Below are 5689 nucleotides of genomic sequence, written 5' to 3' on the forward strand. Positions count from 1 at the left end.
TCCAACCACGGTATCCCCTCGGCGGAATCCCCAGAGAGCCTGGAAGGTGCCTGTAGCAGCAGAAGCAGCAGGAGCAACAACAGTAATAGGAGCACTGTGACCCTCAGCTCCCTCAGCTGAAGCCTCCCCCATGGGCTCCTTGTGTTTCCTTAAGAAGATAGGCTCCGTGGCCTTTCCTCGAGTGTCCAGGCCCGCGAGACGAGCTTTCTTTATTCTAGCAGTTTCCTCAACGAGGGGCACATTATCCTCGTTGATCTCCTTGGCAGCTGTAAGACAAGATAAAAAATAAAATAAGTGGTGTCAATAAGGCATAAAATGAAATAAAATGGAGAAGGAAAGAAAAATACCCTGTTGAGAAACAACGGATAGCCCCACATGGATGAGGGAGAACTCCTCTAAAAGAGTCTAGCTGGTGGTAGTGCCGTCATCCCGAGTAAGCTCAATATAAATAATAGTTTCCTTGGGGGTTAAGTGAATGGATTTGAGGCTACCATCACTAACCTTCCCGAAGAAAGATCTGAAAAGTGTGCCCCATTTGCCATTCTCCCACCGTAACCCAACGAAACTATTCCTCCAATTTTGGTTATTATCGGGAATGGAGGCGCTGTTAAAGATATGCTTACATTTGGGCCTTTGTTTGACATAGACCCAACCACAATTACCAAAAGAACTGTTGTAACATTGAAAAACTTTCCTAAAAACTGCTACGGATAGGGGAAAACCTTCCCTAAGGTAGAAAACCATAAAACATAAAATGTTCCTCCAAGCGTTTAGAGGAAGCTGACATGGGTTGATTTGTAAATCAGCTAGAAGATGAGGAATGAAGGGGTGAAAAGGGAACCTAAGCCCAGCATCGAGGGCATCTGTATAAATAAAAAGAGTATCGGTTTCCAGTGGCAAGTACGGTCACCACCAGAAACTGGAACTAATCTAAGAGGAGGAAGAACATTATAACGTGCATTTAACTTATCATAATCTATGTTGTGCCAAGTATTGCAATGATTAAAAGAATCAAGATGTGCAGTGGAGGGATATTCATCCCCCCTAGTATTAATCATATCGATCAAGGACATGTAAGAAGAGTGGATTTCGATATCCTTACCTCGTTTTGAAGCTGAGGCTATCTTGGTCGCTCTCTCGGAATTCTTATCAGCCATTAATGAAGCCTGGAAAAACCTGGAAACCTTGGAAGGAAGGGTGGCCGGAAAACTAAAGGAAAAAAAGTGTTGAGAGGGAGAGAATTGTAGATTGAGTGAAGAAGTGAAATGAGATGTGTGAGGAAATCACACTCTCATCCCACCTTTATATAGCCAAGAAGGAGGTGATTAGGACCTTGAAAAGCCCATTTGGGCCCAAAAATGAGAAGGTTCTGGAATTATCCAGGAAATTTTTGGAAAAATCAAGAGAAAAACTTGAATTTTTGAAGATTCTGGAAGGATCCAGAAAACCTTAGAAGAACCTGGAATTTGGGCTCAGAGCCAAGGCCCAATTCTAGAAAAATCTTGAAAAACCCAGGTGTTTAGGGCTAAAAAGGTCTAGAGCCAAGGCCCAAGTACAAAAGCCCTGTTTAAGGAGCCCAGTTAAAATGATGGGCTCAAAAACAAAAACCCAGTTGAATAAATGGGACCAGGAATGAGCCCAATAAAGATAAGCCCAGAACAGGGCCCAAATATTTGAATTAAAGGTAAAGGGCCAAATCTTAGGCCCAAATTTGAGTTAAAAAAAAAATCCAGCCCAGGTTTAAGGGCCCAAATCCAAATATATGGAAATTACAAAAATATATGCAAAAAAGTAACATATTCAAGACCCATTCGACTAGGAAATATAAGGAAATCCTGATCGAAATTCCTGAGGTCGAAATCCTGTCGAATAGGGCTGAATAACAGGCTTAATTCGACCAGAATCAAGACCAATTCGACCAAGAAATATGAAGAATTCCTAATCGAAATCCTTGAGCCCGAATTTCTGTCAATCATGGCTTAAAAAGATGGCTAATTCGGTCAAAAATGGGAATCCTGACCGAAAGGGGGAGAAAAATCCTAGTCGAAAAAAATTTTCTGCTCGAAAATTCAAAAAAAAAATAGGAAAAAATCCTGGCCGAAATTCGACCAAGATTCCTAGTCGAAACCCTCCTCCTCGAAATTCCTTCGACCAGGGCAATGAGAAGCCTTATTCGACCAGGATCTTGGTCGAACAGGATTCCTGGTCGAACTAGGTATTAAAAAAAAGAAAAAGAAAAAGGAAGAAAAAGGAAGAAAAAGAAAAGGAAAAAGAGAAGGAAGAAAAATTTTGAAAGGGGTGTTAATTAAGGAAATTACTTAAAATATTTTCTGAAATATGGTAATATTTCAGAAAGTAAGGAATAAATTCCTGAAAATTAAGGAAAAATCCCAGAATTAAGGGAAAAATTCCTGGAAATTAAGGAAAAATCCCAGAATTAAGGGAAAAATTCCGGAAAATTAAGATAATTCCTGAATAAAAGGAATAAAGGAAATTAAGGAAAAATCCCAGAATTAAGGGAATAAATAAATCATGATTACGTAGTTAATGTTGTATTAATTTCACATGATTTGGGTTGCAAGGCCCAATAAGAAGATGTATGATATTCAGACCAAAAAGGTTAACACATTGATCAGGCCTGATGGACCAGATCAGGCCTGATGGAACAAAGAAGGCCCAAAACCCTGATTATTAATTAATTTTGTAATTAGTTAATAAGGGAGAAAAACAGCTATTAAGATAAGTCCTAGTGGGGATATAAATCCTTGTAGATTGGCCTCCAAGGAACCTCATGGGATAAGGAATCAGCTTCCTACATCCTAGGACTCCAAAGTTCATTCTAATTCAGAGACTTGACCACCAAGTCTGCTATACCAAGTCCAATTCAAGGACTCCTAACATCTATATAAGAGGCCTCACCCCACAGATCAGAACTACGTTTTTTGACTTGATCCTTGGCAATAAGCAAGGTACGTAGGCATCTTGTTAAGGCAGATTGAGTCACGAAACACAAGAGCAGTCAAACCGAGCCTCGAAGCTCACGTTCCTTAGTAATAAATACAGCAATTATATATCTTAGTTTTTAATCCATAACATCTTCAATTCAAACAATTAGTATAATATTAAAAAAATTACTTCATATAAAATTTTTAAAAAAACTTACACATTATTAAAATAAATTTATGCATCGCACTGGTTTTATGCGTAGTTTTGATTTAATAGTTTTTTGTAATTTATTAATAATATTAATATATTATTGATAAGTGGCAATTTATACCACTTAGAACGTCTTATAATAGCTTAAATTGGTGTCTTGAAATCAACTATTTTGTGTATTTGATGCGTTTTTCTAGTGTTTGTGCATTTCAGGGTATTAGTTGCATTTCGGGAGAGAATTCATCAATAATAAGCCTTGGCATGTGTTTAGCATTGCAAGTGGGAAGATAGGAGCAGATTGCAGTGAAGAAACGGAGCAAAACAGATCATTTTTCCAGAAAGGGTTTGAGCGCCCGCTCAGCTCTGCTGAGCGGCCGCACAGGAAGCTGAGCGCCCGCTCAGCTATGCTGAGCGGCCACGCAGGATCGTAAATTCAGAATAATTATTTTAGACACCTGTTTCTGTTTGGCTTCCAACTTCTGAGCTATCTGGGTTTTATGGGACTCCTATATAAGTAGATTTCAATGACGTTTCACGAAGGTTGGATCGTAGTATTAATCGAAAAGCGAAGGAGATAATGAAGAAGACCGTTTTAGCACACCGCAATGAAGAGGAAGCATATTTTCTTGTGATTCTTTATTTCGTTGTAACGTTGGATGCTAGTTTTCTTTGCTTTGAACCTAATTACTCTTGTGACTTACTCTGGTTTAATATAATTAGTTTAGTTATTATTCTCTTGTGTTTATTTATCATGTTTTCATATTAACCCATGATGACGATAAGTGCTATCATGGGCTAATCGTGATCATGGGGTCGTAACGGATTTACTATGGAATTCTTTAGTTAGTTGTTTAATACCTTAGTGTGTGATGATTGTAGGATATCTAGTATTGGTTGTGCTTATTCGTCTTATGTGCGTCACGAACATATAAGATAGGGTGTCAATCTCTTGTGAAGCGACGGTGGATCTTGATATTTAGAACTTGCCATGCTAGCATAGGTTCATGTATGATGTTGCATGATTAGTGGGTAACTCTAACCGTTTTATTCGCCCTATGTAATCAAAAGGAATAACTTGTTCTTAAATCGTTATGTTGTCAATTTCTGTAGAAATATAGGGACTCAACATAATTGATGCCTATTCAACTTCTATCTTAATTGTGGATGTTTGGTAGAATGGTATTAGTACAATGAAAGTTGGCTTTTATCAGTTTCGTGTTATTCGATTAATATCATCACTGTTGCATGCTAAGGGTAATAACAATGACTATTGAAGGAAGTAGTAATGAAGGTGTGATCTCATGAGTGTTTTAATATTGTTAATTCTAAGTGTTAATTAAGTGCATAATTCTAGTACTTAATTGTAGTTAATAATTAGTTAATCAAATCTAAGTGTTATTGTATTAACATTGGGAAGTAATCATACATTGGTGAGTGAGTTTAATTGAACATAATTAGTCTGAGTCTCTGTGGGAACAAACTAGAAAGTATTATATATTACTTGCGAACGCGTATACTTGCGTGTATTATTAGCGCGTGATTTCGCCCTAACAAGTTTTTGGCGCCGCTGCCGGGGACTCGGCGTATTTGTTTAGTTTATGTACTTACCGTCAGTGGTCATTAGGACTCAATGATTAAGACGTGTTACTTATTATTTCCGGTTGTGTTTCAGGTACTTTAGTGAGCGTTTATGCAAACTCGTTCTCGTACTCGCAAGAGGACTTTAGATACAGCTGAGGAGACAGACAAAGTTCTTGATATTCCGGAGAAGATAGATTTTGAAGATTCGGATTCAAGAAGTGAGCAGAAAGAGCCAGTAATCATGGGTGATCGTATTGTTTCGGCAGATTCAGCTCTTATGGACTTTTCTCGGCCTAAAATTGATGACATTTAGTCAAGCATTCTTCATCCGGCTATTCAGGCTAACACCTTTGAAATCAAGCCGGGCACTATTTAGATGGTGCAGAATTCTGTTTCTTTTGGAGGTGCTGCGACTGAAGACCCCAACATGCACATAAGGAATTTTGTCGAGATCTGCAGTACTTTCAAATACAATGGTGTGACTGATGAGGCTATCAAGCTGAGGCTTTTCCCATTCTCTTTGAGGGATAAAGCTAAGGACTGGTTACATTATGAACCAGCTGGGTCCATCACTACTTGGCAAGATCTTGCGCAAAAGTTTCTGGTGAAGTTTTATCCAATGGCAAAGACTGCTGCTATGAGGAGTGCTCTTACTCAGTTTGCGCAGCAACCTATAGAATCTATGTGCGAAGCTTGGGAGCGCTACAAGGAGATGTTGAGAAAGTGTCCACATCATGGAATGCCCGATTGGATTGTGATCACTGGTTTCTATAATGGTTTGGGGGCCCAATCTCGGCCCATGCTCGATGCAGTAGCTGGAGGCGCCTTGTGGGCCGAAAGCTATACTGAGGCTTATAATCTTATTGAGACTATGGCTGCAAATGAGCATCAAAACCCAACTCAAAGGATGATGCCTGGGAAGGTAGTAGGTATTCTGGAAGTCGATGCAGCC

The 5689-nt window shown here is 39.0% G+C and overlaps 1 non-coding gene across 1 annotated transcript; it reads right to left on the minus strand.

Moving 5' to 3' along the window:
• Positions 1-5371: 5371 nt before the first annotated feature.
• Positions 5372-5478, minus strand: LOC141687600 (small nucleolar RNA R71). The gene has a single exon (XR_012561092.1). It is a non-coding gene; the product is annotated as a small nucleolar RNA R71 (small nucleolar RNA).
• Positions 5479-5689: the final 211 nt, after the last annotated feature.

This window comes from Apium graveolens, chromosome 9, assembly GCF_009905375.1.
Source record: "Apium graveolens cultivar Ventura chromosome 9, ASM990537v1, whole genome shotgun sequence".
Lineage (NCBI taxonomy): Eukaryota > Viridiplantae > Streptophyta > Magnoliopsida > Apiales > Apiaceae > Apium > Apium graveolens.